Source organism: Galeopterus variegatus, unplaced genomic scaffold, assembly GCF_000696425.1.
Source record: "Galeopterus variegatus unplaced genomic scaffold, G_variegatus-3.0.2 Scaffold4702, whole genome shotgun sequence".
NCBI classification, from domain to species: domain Eukaryota; kingdom Metazoa; phylum Chordata; class Mammalia; order Dermoptera; family Cynocephalidae; genus Galeopterus; species Galeopterus variegatus.
Genome location: NW_007730813.1, coordinates 40,258 through 53,159, shown reverse-complemented (window position 1 = coordinate 53,159; position 12,902 = coordinate 40,258). Strand labels below are relative to the sequence as shown.

Here is a 12,902-nt window from a genome sequence, read left to right as displayed (position 1 = left end):
AAATGCCTTAAAAAAGAGAGAGAGAGAGAGAGAGAAAGAAAAAGGCAAGGATGACATGTGAAGGGCAGTAATTCCACTTCTTGACAGTTTCCCTTGTGTTGAGTGTCATCATCTGGCTCCTTCTCCCCCAAGGCAGAGTCTAATATGAATCTTTCAGATACCTCTCCTCCAGTCTCAGCAAACTACCTCCATATCATCCATTCTCCTTTTCCACGACTTATTTATAAACCACAGAATGAAATGCAGTAGGATCCGTTTAACAAATATTTAAGGCAGCACAGAATTCCAGTTGCAAGATATCATGGAATCCAATGCAGAAGTCCACCCTACAATATCCTTGGCCATTCAGCTTCTAAATGTTTCCATTTAGTTTTCAACATTAAGCCAGAGGGCTCATTGCTCCTTGAGGTGACATATTGCATTGTTAGGTAGTTGCTACTGTTAGAATGTTCTTCAGTAGCGTCACCCTCCCTGTACCTTCCACCATTTGTTCTAGCTTTACCTTCTGGAACAATCCAGAAGAATAATCCACTCTCTCTGGAAGACAAATACAAATAGATCTCACGATGGTCATTGAATCTCCTTGGGGGCTAGACATCTTGACCTACTCCAGCCTCTTCTGACATGGCTTCCAGAGTCCCTTTCTCACCCTAGTTATTTTCTTCTAAATTTTCTCTAGCTTCTTAAAGCTCCTGATGAAATGTGGCAGCTTAGAACCAAGACTCAATACAGTTTAGAGCAACACAGAGCAGTGGAACACTTCTCTCTTCTCTGACTATCCACTTGTCATCAAAGTGTACAGTTGCCTTTTTTTGAAAGGGGTTACAACCTGCTTTTGCTTACACTAAGCTTATAGTCAACTACAACCCCAGGATTTATTTTTTCACTTGAAGGCTACAAATGCCATTCTGTACTCATGAAAGTGAATTTTTTTTAAAACACAAGTATTATCTGGTTAAGTTTTTTTTGGCCCATGATAATTGTATGTATTTATGGAGTACAATATGATATTTAGATACATCTATACAGTGTGTAATGATCATATCCGGGTGTTTTGCATATCATCTCAAACACCTGCCACCTCTTTGTGTTGGAAACATTCAACATTCTCTCAACTAGCTATCTGAAGTTATTCAGTACTTTGTTGTTGACTGTAGTCTCCCTATATTTCTATACAACACTAAATCTTATTCTTCCTGTCTCTCTACAATGGATACATTTTATCTAGTTGGTTTTGACCCATCATCCTAGGTGAAAGAGATACTTTTCAAATGTAATTTCATTATCTACCAAGTGAGCAAAACCTTGCAGGTTTGGATCTTTGAATATGGTTGGCATTTTTGTCTCTTCATCCAAATCATCAAAAAGGATGTTGGACGGGACAGGGCAATGGCTGGACTCCTGTGGGCCACTGCCAGAGATCATCTTTCCTGTTGACATAGATGGATTAATCCACCCTCTCAGCAGCTGTTGTGATACTGTGAATACTCATATACTTGCTTCACCTATTCATGAAAAAAGTGGAAAGTGGAGGTTGGCAGGGAGAGAGGGGGCAAGAGTGGACGTTATTGTCTACTTTATTGCACTAAAAACAGGCCACAGATAAATGTTTTCTGGAGCAGAGGATGAAGGTATTATAGTTATCCTTCTAGAGTAAGTCAGACTGACAAGGGGGTGTGGAGAGTGCCTGCCAAATATTATGCCAACGAGGCCCATTCCCATTTGGGGCCATGGTGCCGTTTCTCAGGCCAAAAGGATGTGACCATGATTAAGGAGTGTGGAAGAACCCCAGTGTTCTTTGGGCGCTGCCACTGCTGGAGTGGCCACACACACCCAACACTGTCGCACCTTTCCATCCACTGGGAAGCCATGAAGCAAACACCCAAGGATCTTTCTCACTGACCTTCAGGCAACATGACAAAACTGAAAATCCCACTGCTCTGAGCTCCTCTCTGCTCCCCTGGGGTGTCCCATATAGCCATTCTGCTCCAGGGCAGCGTCTCACAGACTGTTTCTACATATGGGCACGAATCCCACCCTCCTTCTAGAATGCCATGCTCTCCTAACTCCTCTCCAACCAGGGAGACTCATTAGCTGCCGCACAAAGGAAGCATCCCTAGTAGATTTCACCAGGAGCTCATTTTGAGGGGACTCCACGGGGGTCTTACTTCTTAGCCTTTGAGATCTTAGATCTTGAGCCCTCTGACTTCTTTAACTCTCCAGTTTGGAAAACAGTCAAAGTTGGGTCTTTTCTCTTTGACCTCGACATTTGACCTTGACATTGGCGGTAGTCTTACTTCTTAGCCTTTGAGATCTTAGATCTTGAGCCCTCTGACTTCTTTAACTCTCCAGTTTAGAAAACAGTCAAAGTTGGGTCTTTTCTCTTTGACCTCGACATTTGACCTTGACATTGGCGGTGCAGTCCCCTTCCTAGGTCCTGCTATTGCAGAGCCTGGCTGGGGCCTGGAGGTTTCTCTCCTTCCCCTTCTTGGGTGGTGCTGCCGCTCCCCACAGGACTAGGTGGACTCTGTCCTCTGCAGAGGCAGGTGTCCTGTCTCCTGAGCGGTCTGCCTTTCCGGCTGTCTATCCTGCGAGAGCCCTGCATTCACCTTCACCCTCTGTCTTCCTACCACACAGACGGGAGCCCGCATGGTTCCCGGGTGGCTGCGTGGGGACAGGCACCAGAGTCTGACTACATAAGTGACAAGGAACAGGCTGAAGTCCCACAACCCCATCAGCCCTTTCTAAAGGGAGAGCTCCTTTCTAGAAGGATGTCTCTCCTGAGTGGGGGTGGGGAGGAAGGTGACACTATGGCAAAGGGCTGCAGGTCACCTCCAGAAATAGATCCCCGCCTGGCACATCCGCACACAGTTTGCCCCCAGCCTGCCTCGCCGGGAGACTGGCAGGGCACGCCATTTGGATCGGAGTCAGCGGCTGTAAACACACAGCTGTGCCTTTCTGCCTCAGAGGAGTTTGATTTTCACTTGACTGCTTGGCTCATTGGGGTCTGGGGAAGGCAGGAGAGGCCTGGGCAGGGGTGAGGAAGGGCCAGAGGGGGGAGGCAGGGAGCAGCTGCCCCCATGAGCCTCCTGTGCCCGTGTCTGAGTGGGCGCTCGTGGGGAGGGCAGTTCTGGCTGCTATCGGTTGACAGGTTGAACCATCAGCTGCAACAGCTGGGGATTCCTCCATCCAAGAGAAATGGCAGGGTCTAGGGCTGAGTGTCTCAAAAATGACAGCCAGCCTCTGGTCCTTTCTGATCAATAAAAATCTCATCCCTCGCCAGAGTTTCAGAAAGATCCTCCCCTGGCCTGCCATGGAGAATCATTTTCTCACTGTGTCCCCTCTGTATCCACCAGCCATGCTGGTCCTGTCGTTTCACATTTTATAGGCTGTTTATAAAAGACAGACATCTACATTTTTATGTTCGAGCTACAAAATTATAGTAGTAAATATGCTTTTCAAACTTCGCATGGAACCAAGATATAGAGAGACTTAAGCTACTATCAATTGTAACCAGGATAACAGTGTTTTCTGTTAACCTTTTTTTCCATCTCTAAAAGAGGACAGCGACAATCTGGTCCAGGGTTCCCTAGGGAACCAGAAAGTATTATAGCAGATGAACAGCAGAGTGAGGCTGAGGCTCCCAAGCTCATGAGTCACCCTTCCTGTGCCCATAGGGCTCCCGAGACCCCACAATGTGTGGGGGAAAGTGGCAGCACCCACCCTGGGGCCCACCTTTCCGCCCAGCTGACCTTGACAACCCTGCTCCCAACACACACATAGCGAGGCACCCAGACCTGAGGGTGGGACTGCAGAACTGGCAAAGCTGACAGGATGTGTGTAACTTACCCTGTCTTTGTGACCCTCCCCACCCTCCAGCTACTCACAAGGCATGGGTGAGCCCTGCAGAACCTAAGGGGGTCTGCAGGGTTGGGGCAGAGATCTCATGGCACTCAGTTCTCCTGCCAGAGCTTGTCTAGGGTTTATGAATACACGCAACCTAATTCTATCCCTGGTTTACTTCCCACCCTCAAAGGCTGGTAGATATGTCCGAATCAGGTAGCTAGGGCAGGAAGGCAGCTCCTCCCTAATTCTAAGGGATGATTCACAGAATTCAAAAATCTCAGGATGGAGAGGGGCACAGACCTGTGGAACACTCCCAGCTGGAAGGGACTGTAGAAATTATCTAGTACAAGTCATTATACAGAGGAGAAAACCAGGGCTCAGAGAGGGCTAGTGATTTGCCTGAGGTCACACAGCTAGCAAGCCAAGACTGGAAGCAGAAGCCACTCTATATGGGGGCTGATGAAGCATTTCAGAGTCCCAGAAGACATCCTTGATGCAGATTTTCATGCTTTCCTTCCTAAATAGTACTATGGAAGTCCACCGCCATCTCTAGCCAGGGCTAGGGTTTTACTACAGCTGGATCTCAGAGCTCTGAGTCGGGAGAGGCTGGCACTAATGTCTGTGACCCTGTGGTCCCAAAGGGGTCCAAGGGCTATTTGCAATCAAAACCAACCCCGTGTAAGGATTTTTAGCCAATTGGCCTTTGCTGGAGGCCTGAAAAGATTTTTGTGGCTGAGGTCAAAGCCCTCTGGGGGCTCTGCTGAGTCTAGGCATTGAGAACTCGTTACACCAGGGTGCAAGGCTGTTCCCCTGAAATGCTGAGGAGGAGAGAAAATGACCCCTGGGGGAAGGAGCTGCTCTGCTGGGCTGGCCCATTGCCCTGGTCATCTGCCCTCTCCCTCCCCTGCCAGGAGCCCCAGGCTTACACTTCTGGTCAACACCTAAGCCTGGCGCTGGAGGTTTCTTTCTGCAGTTTCTTTCTGCCTAGAAGGGGGTGGATGAGTGTTGACTTCCTGGCTCTCATCAGCGTTTCCTTGGCTTTTGGCCTGGGAGGGAGGAAAGGGGAAGGGGGAGGGGGAAAGGGAGGGGGAGTGACAGCTGGCTCCCAGAGCTTCCCGATCTCCATCTGACTTTCCTGCTGCATTCCTTGGCAGGCAGGACAGAAAAGGCTGTCGCAGAGATGCCACTTGTCACGTGCTGAGGCTTCCTCAGCTTCTGGCCCTTGCTGCTGCAATTCCAAGGAGCACCTTGGCAAAGCTAAACTTCGATGTTCTCTTAGGAGGTGGATAGATGCCTGGTCCTCAGCTCCCCTCTCCTCTGTGGCTTCCAGTGCCTGCTCAAGCACCAGCAACCTCATTTCCCATCTTTGGAACCCAAGGTGAGAGCTGATCAAGCTAAGAGGGCAGCTGAGGCTTTGTGGGCACACCCAGGCAAAGGTACCCAGGGAGGCTGGCGCATCACTGGGCTGCTTTTTCTCACCTAGTGCCATCTCCCTCTGTGACTTCCTTCACAGAACTGTACACAGGCAGCAGAGGACTTTCTCCAGCTTCTCCCTGGGATGGAGTTCTCACCAGATGGCTTCGGCCACCATCCAAAAAGGGAAAATCATCTCACTGCGGCTGCGGCTTGGCTAAAGGCCCTTTGCTTCCTCTAGCCCTCCCTCCCACATCTCCTCCTGGTTCTCTATGTCAGAGTTAGGCCCTGCTGAGCCCTCGGGCCTTTGTGGTAGACCCCGTGGAATCCGAAGGGACAGGCACACTTAAGGGAGAGCAGCGGCAAGCCTTTCAGCTCTGGCCACCCTCATGCCCCCATTATCATCTGTCAACTGCAACACCAGGAATACAGCAGAGACTGACAAGCTGTTCCACACTGAGTGGCAGGAAATGGTCTTTAGCTTAGAGGAGAGCCCCCTCCCTCCCCAGTCAGGAATACCCAGGACTTCTCACCAAAGAATCTGAAGAAGGGATGGAAGGTGATGCAAAGATAACCCACAATGACTAGCCAGTTGTTTCCTACTGTGGTTTCCATATTTTATGGCCACTGAGAAAGGCCAGTGAGGAGGACGAGGAAGAGACAACCTCTGATTCATCTGACCTGAGGCCATGTCTGGGGTTCCCCTTGAGAAGTGGCTGTGTGTTACAGATCTTTGAAACTGCAGCTTCCTGGACAAGGGCCACCATGTACAGTGGTGTGGGTTATTCACTGCAAAGGCAGCTGAGGGTCACGTAGGGACTGAAATCCAGCCTGTGTTTTGCTTGGCCAGTTGGGCATCTGTGGGGCTTGGCCCAGCAGAGAGAATCCTGTTCTCGGTTTTGAATAAAGGTGCACCCTGCCATGGACTTTCACTCGTTTGTTTCTGAACCTGAGCCTTCCCTGTTAAATAAGCAAGGTTTGGGGCAGGCTTTATGGTTCCAGTCCACAAAACACAATGCTGGCACAGCATCCCCAGACATTTGCTTGGTCTATTCAAGTCCTGAGTGACCTAGAATAAAACTTCCATTGGAAGAAGAAGCTCACACAGCATTGCCTCTATTGGGGGTGCCAGGCCCTTCTGCACCCAAACTAGCATGACCCAAGAAGTTCCCATGAACCACATCAAACTACTCCTTAGGTTTTCATATAAAAGGGGCATCTGTGGCCTTCAACAGAAAACCCCTCCACGTCATGATACATTATGAGACTTGGAAAAACAATTTTCTTTCTTGAAATATTCCTCCTTTACCAAGAAAAGAAAGGACATTGGCATGTTCTAGGGAGAAATTCTGGATTCAGGGTCTGTCTTGACAAGACTGTAGCTGACTGAGCTATCAAACCACCTGGAGTAATGGTTTTTTGCCACTGATTAGTACCAAATGGCAGCTGGCCTCATGTCCTTGGTCTGTGAGCTGTCCAGCTTCACTCCTCTGATATTTCATTATTAGCCCCATGATGTGTGTGGTCTTCTTACACATCCTTCCCAGCAACATGGCAATGCCGTTGAACGAGCCCTTCATTGAGCTTTATGGTTTGCAGTATGTAGCAGGTGAAACATTGATGTTTGAGAGAAATCAGACATTTTACATAAATAATATTCAGAGAATGGACATCAAATTGCAAGGCATATTGGTTTGTTGGTTACTTCTATTTGATTAGAACACTGGCCGTTGAGACCAAATTCTTGGGTTCTAGCCTTGAGTAATCTAAGAGCCAACACGGTTCTACAGCCACGGGCCATATCCCCACACTCAGCCACATCTCATGGGGATGTGGAACTATCCCAAGTGCCCAAGGAGCAGGGATGATTCAATGGAACTCCATCCTCCACTGGAACCAAAAAGTCTGAACACACCACCCATTAGAGTCTCCTGTGCTAAAAAGAGCAGCAGGAATTTAAGAATGTATTTTCTAAAAGTTTGGGCCTTTTATCATATAGATGCTAAAGACCTGAGAAGCTTGGGATATTTTTCTCCTTCAGTCCTCCCTGAAAACATCTCTGTAAGTTCTCCCATGTGCGCACTTCAGATGCTTGGAGGGGGTCTGCTGCTTTCTCATTCTGAACGCTTTGTTAATAGACCTTGAAGAACCACTGAGCCAACACCACTTTTGGGATGAAGGGAAATCAATAAATGCTCCTCACAGAGCTTCATTGAAACTATTCTTGCCTTTCCTGCTACCCACTCCTCATGAGAAGCAGCCTGAAGATGTCTGCTCATCTCGTCCAAGTCTTGGGCTTCCTCTCTCACCCGTGGCTCGCATGGTCAACTGAAGATCTCTATGGGGCTGTCAGAGCTCCACTTTCTTACATTTGCACCTGAGAGTCCAAGTTGACCACACAGTACACTCTCAGCCTGTCAACGAAGTCCCTAAACATCCTCCACCCACAGCAGCCAGGCTTCCACAGAGACAGAGAGACGGGACCCCACCACTTTCTGTGGGGCCATCGTGGGGTGGGGGGAATTCCACAGGCCTGGCCTCTGACAGCCTGCGGCAGCTTGTTGGTGTGTGAAGCCACATGGCCATGGCAAAACAGCCACGGAGACAGACAAGGGACCAACAGGCCTTGCATCTGCATGTTCTGCTTTCTCATGAGAAAGACCATAGGGAGGGAAGACAAAACAAGAGAAGGGATGAGTACCCATATTTTAACCACCAACCCACTAGAGTTATTGTGATGTCTACGTCTAGCAAATCCGAAATACTGTTTAAATGCGGTTAAAATGCATCTAGCTATGACAGGTAAGTGACTAGGTTGCTTTCAACCCAGAATTCTTAGAATTTATGTTAAAAGAATGAAAGAAGGATATTCATCATACAGTAATCAGGTTTTATGAGGACGTTCCTCTTCCACACAGGTGGAGAAAAGGCAAGTCAGCATCAGTGGACTCCCACCCTTTGGGCAGGGAGGTGCAGCCAGTTCCTGCATGGCATCCCTGTCCCCCCAGCTGCTGTCTTGGTTCCCTCTGGTTTGATGTTACCGGTGCAGGTTGGGCCCCATGACTTCAGTGGCTTGCTTTTGGTAAGCCAGTGAATGAGTGGGATTGAATAGTTCCTGTGCACCAAGCACTGTGCTCAAACCTTGGAGACACCAGCATGGAAAGAGGAGGCAGGTCCCTGCTATTCTACAGACTCTGGTGTAGGATCTCCACTGTGCACCTCAGGGAAGACTCACTCACTGACGGCTCTCACCTGTTACCAGGGGGTCTCCTCATGTGCCACTGTGTGGGTCTCTACCACTCTCTCAGCTGGGTGTGCATGGGGGGGAAAGCCACTTCCCCACAAGAACAAGGAACCTGTAGCCTGTCTTTGCCCCATCTGTTAGAATCAAGGCCTTGGGAGCCTGACAAGACCTTACCCTTGGGGAGTACCAGGGCCAGTGCTGTGCCGGGACTCAGCTCCTGCCCTCCTTTCCCTGTCACACTATGCAAATGAGGCTGCCGGGGCTGTAAGGAACTCATGCAGAGGTGACTAACACACACGCCAGCTTGACTACATTGCCAGGACCCATGCAGCACGGCCGCTTTCTGTACACAGCAAAAGCCACCTGCACAGCAACATCAGTGTGCGACCCATACCAGTGTGACTGCCAGGGTCCACGGAGGGAAATTTGGATTTTTTTTTTTAAGGTGAGCTATGGTTCTGAGCCAATTTATTTCATCGTATAGTTGGATGGCCTTCTCCCCAGGCTGCTGCAGAAGATGCACAAACCACACAGCCCCAATGGCAGCAGGGTCCTTCCTCCTCAAAGCCCTGAACAGATCAAGTGCCCAGGCCTGAGGCTGGCGGTCAAGTGTGCACCTTCTGCAGAGGGGATCACTTGCTTTTTTGCAAATCCATCCCTAGAAGAGAAGCTGCAGACACTCGCAAAAGAAAAGGGGTGAGTTGAGGGAGAAAGCACTGGACTCCCTCCCACCCCAAAGGAAACAATCAAAAAAACAAAACAAAACAAAACAAAACAAAACTGAAAATACAAAACCAAAAGAAACATTGAGGGAAGAAAAACCGACTGAACTTACCACACTGCGAGTGAACTTTTCTAGGGAAGTTCTACGACCTTGCTCACTTTCTGGCTTTAGGGGGGGAAAAAAAAAAAGGTAGGGAAAAAAATACAGAAAAAAAAAATCTTCAGCTTACATGTGGTTTCCAAACAGCAGCAGCCGCAACTAAAGAAGAACAAAAACAAAAGCAAAATGGGGGGGAAAAACGGGAAAAGAGAAGCAGCCAGAGCTGTTGGCAGAGTCAACGGGAGAGACAGAAAACAGAAGCCCACGAGCAACGGCGCTGCCTCCTTGGACAAGTAAGCGGGGGGTTGGGGGAGGGGCTTGCTTTTCGGGGGGCCACAAGTAGTGCTGCAGGGCTTGGGTTAGGAGCCACCAAGGCTTTGCACAGGGACCGTGGTTGGCGGTTTCAAGTGCTCCCTGCTTTCCACTGGCCGTGTCCAAAGGCAGGAGCCCTGGTGGCTTTGGCCACGAGGTCCCAGGCAGCCATCTGGGGGCTATGTGTGGTGACACAGAATAGCTCTGAGGGCCATGAGGGGTGTAGGGGACACTGGTGGGATGTCAGGAAGCAGCCACCAGGGAGGTGAAGTCATAGAGGAGGTGAAGCCATAAACTCGTCCTTGAGTCTGGGTTAGGCCTGTTTTCTCTCTTGAGATTTTCCTGCCCAGAGGCAGCCAGAGAGTGAGCTAAACTTCAATGACTTCCTAATGACCCTCGTTCTGTGTCCTTAGAGCAAGGAGGGTCTGCCCATGTTCTTTGCAATGACAAAGGGTCTTGGGCCTCAGAAGACATTGATCTGAACAGAAAGTGCTCTCTCAGTACCCAGGCAGGTGATCCCTTCCAAGGTGTGCTCAGGATAGGCTAGAGGAGGCTCAGGAAACTCCCTGAGGACCTCTTAGCTGGACAGGGGCAAGAGGAAACTAAGGCCTAGCTGCTGTCTGCTACGGGAAACAGAGAGGTGAGGTGTGCTCCTGATCTTCCCCCCATGTTTCCTCCCTGCAGAGGTTTCAGCAGAAGTACATCCCATATATCTGCTAGCTTATTCTAGAGCCCTATACCAGGGTCTTGAGGCTGAGGCTGGAAAATTCAAAATACACACATGCACATGGACACGCACACACACCCAGCAAATAATTGAAGTTAGGGAGCTGAAGAGGCAGCCAGGTGTCTGTGGGTCTGCAGGATGTGCTGACAGCAGAGGGGCTGGCCGAAGGCAGCCATCTGTCTGTATGGATGAAGTTGAGGGCTTCCTTGGCAGCCAGACCCCAGCCACTCAGCCAGCTGCTAGAAGACAGATACGGGGTTGCAGAAGGAAAACACACCACAAATGACACACCATCATGGAGTTGGGCTGGGCTTTCTTCTTGTACAAGGAATTGAAGGATCTGTGCTTGGCTCTGTGTACCATGCCATGTCTCTACTGTGGGGATGGCAGGACTCAGCTCTAATCCCATGGGTGGTCTGGGTGGCATACATTTGGCTCAAGCCTGGCAGTCCTAGGCCCTGCAGCTAGCACTCTGTACCTATCATTCTTGTCCTCTGGCTACCAAGGTGCTGCTCCCAGAGGGTGGCCGCTGGCCTGACTCATTCAGGTTCCTCTGCCATGCACAGGCCATCTGACCTGCACTGGAAAACTGTCACGTACTTTACTGTCCTGGAGCAGCCCTTACAACCCAGCTCACCCATCCCTTGAGGATCTGGTTCTTCAGAGCGACTATCCTTTACTTTGAAAATATTAAAAAGTAGTTATTAGGGATAAAGGATCAGAAGGCTGTGCCTCCAGACTCCATCAGGGGCTGTTCTCGGCAGAAAAGTGAGAGTCTCCCAGCTGGAGGTTGTGAATATCACACACCTTTTATGACCTGGACATAATAACACATTGTGAGCCCATCCCTGAAATCAGAAGAGCTTCTAAGCCAACCTGAAAGTGCCAAGTTACAAATCAGATCTGTACCTGGGGCTCTCAGGAAGAAAGGAGAAAGTAGGTTTGTCACTGTTTTGGGAAACAATTAACCCCCAGTATTGAAAAGGTGCTGGCATCAGCAAGGGCTTTCTGCTTCAAGAACATCCATTCACTTGGGGACAGGGAGGATATTATCGGTGACATCTCACGGGAAGGCCTTCAGTTCCTTCCTCATTCAAATGCCCTCTTCTGAGAAGTCTCCCTCTCATCAGGGGGCATCTGCTGGCACAGGCGTCTCAACCCACCTCCTGGTTCATGCCACATTTCCTCGTTGTGCTCAAACCCGCGAGGAGACTGAGTGGTCTCTGACTTCTAACTGTGTGGACAGGCCCAGATTGGCCAAACTGCTAGAGCCTTAGAATATCCCCAAATTGTGATCAGTTCAGGTGTCTTGAGCCACAGGAATAAGGAAAACTTACTTTGGCCTTCTCCCAAGGGATCTGGGCTGGAGATAACAAAAGTCTCCATAACCTTTCTCTTTCCTCCAGCTCTTGAAAAAATGGGCATGAGAGTCATTTGTGGGGGTGTCAGCCTCCCCAACCAGAACCCCTCCATTCATGTTCTCTAGCAAGGGAGCTGGCAAGGCAGCTCCAGCACAGGAGCTACACCTGAGGGAAGGATGCCAGAAGCCAAGAGAGCTGGGTTTCTGACAAGCGGGATGTTCCAGAAGCCCTTTCTCTTTCTCAGACTATTAGGGCTCTTCTCAGGGCTACCTAGGGCAGGAGGGCAGAGCATAAATGCTCTCCTAAACTCCAGAGTTATGTAGTATCAACCAGATACGCAGACAGGATCTGGGCTTATGAGGTGAAGAGTACACAGAGAGAAGGGTCGTGTGGCCCGGAGAGAAACCTGCCAGTGTGCCTGGGGCTGGACAACCACCTACTTAGGGACCAGGGTGAGGAGGAGAGAGGGGAGAAGAAAGGGTGCATGTGCCTTAAGTGGCATGGCAGGGGAGCCGAGCCACACTTAACCACACGTGGGCCTTGGATGGGTGCTGAAGGTACAGAGGGTGGCAGGTCTACTGCGATCAGGGGCCATCTCTCTCGCCTGTCCTCACCAGTACCTCTGCCCCTCCCACCCTTCCTCCCCCAGAAGTCCAGTGGATTTCATCCCTGCTTCAGGCACCCTCACCACCTGCATGCAGAGGGTCCCTGGGCCCCAAAGCCACGACTCCACGGGCTGCAGGGAACCAGGACTTAATTCCAAGTGGAGGAGCAAGAAGGAGCTCGATGCAGTTACTTCTCAGCTAAAAGCAAAGGGGAACACTGTGGGGCAGGTGACAGAGAAGAAGGAAACACATGGAGAGACAAGCCCGGGGTAACTTCAGGTGCCAGATTGCCCCCTTGGCACCAACAAGGCTTTCTGTCAGTGATGGAGCTGCCCAATCCCAGTCCCTGCCTCTCACGCATCTCCGGGCTGGTCAGGGAAAGTCTGTGGTGAGGGGCTCTCTCTGGTGTCCTGAGGGTCTCGCTGGTGTCACTGCCAGCCCTGTACTGCTGTGCAGAGCCACTCTAGCCTTGGTATGGGTCACACTCCCGCCCACACCCCCCATAGCAAAACATGCAGACGGAGGCTATGGGGACATGGAGGCAGGATGCCACATTCTGGACCTTGGGTGG

General features: G+C 50.2%; 1 pseudogene across 1 annotated transcript in view; it reads right to left on the bottom strand.

The window, feature by feature from the left end:
* The window catches only part of LOC103603611, a 52,219-nt pseudogene that overhangs the window by 15,480 nt on the left and 23,837 nt on the right, over nt 1-12,902 (bottom strand). Inside the window, exon 4 of the transcript XR_551634.1 lies at nt 9,339-9,392. The product of XR_551634.1 is annotated as an uncharacterized LOC103603611 (transcript). The remainder of the gene's footprint in view (nt 1-9,338; nt 9,393-12,902) is intronic.